This window comes from Myotis brandtii, unplaced genomic scaffold (genome assembly GCF_000412655.1).
Source record: "Myotis brandtii unplaced genomic scaffold, ASM41265v1 scaffold126, whole genome shotgun sequence".
Classification (NCBI taxonomy): domain Eukaryota; kingdom Metazoa; phylum Chordata; class Mammalia; order Chiroptera; family Vespertilionidae; genus Myotis; species Myotis brandtii.
Window position 1 is genome coordinate 2812301 of NW_005354425.1, and position 883 is coordinate 2813183.

The following is an 883-nucleotide window of genomic DNA, read 5'->3' on the forward strand; positions in this document are numbered from 1 at the left end:
CCAGGGGGCAGCTCCTGCATTGAGCGTCTGCCCCCTGGTGGTCAGTGTGTGTCATAGTGACCAGTCATTCCCAGTTGTTCTGCTGTTAGGGTCAATTTGCATATTACCCTTTGATTATATAGGATAGAGGCCTGGTGCACGGGTGGGGGCTGGCTGGTTTGCCCTGAAGGGTGTCCCAGATCGGGTTGGGGTTCCCACTAGGGTGCCTGGCCATTTTGGGTGAGGGGCTGAGGGCTGTTTTCAGACTGGCCACACCCCCTTCAGGGTGGGGGTCCCTACTGGGGTGCCTTGCCAGCCTGAGTGAGGGGCTGATGGCTGTTTGCAGGCTGGTCAAGCCTCCCAGTGGGGATCCTCACCCAGTGGGTGTGTGGCCAGCCTGGGTGAGGGGCTGAGGGCTGTTTTCAGACTGGCCACACCCCCTTCAGGGTGGGGGTCCCTACTGGGGTGCCTTGCCAGCCTGAGTGAGGGGCTGATGGCTGTTTGCAGGCTGGTCAAGCCTCCCAGTGGGGATCCTCACCCAGTGGGTGTGTGGCCAGCCTGGGTGAGGGGCTGAGGGCTGTTTTCAGGCTGGCCATGGCCGAGGGATGGAAGCAGGTATCTGGAATTTATTTCAATTCTATAATTAAAACTTTGTAGCCTTGAGGAGAGCTCAGGGTCGGCAGGGTTGATGGGAAGCTTGGCTTTCTCCATCACTGGGGACAACCCAAGCCTCCTGCTCGCTCCAGCTCCATAGCCTTAGTCATCTTTGTTAAGGAGTAAGGGTTAATTTGCATATTACTCTTTTATTATATCGGATAACATTTGAATGTCTCTTTGCTGTTACAGTTTTGACTAGGATGGCTCAACAATAGCTCCAAGAACAGTGTCTTGTATGTAGATAGTA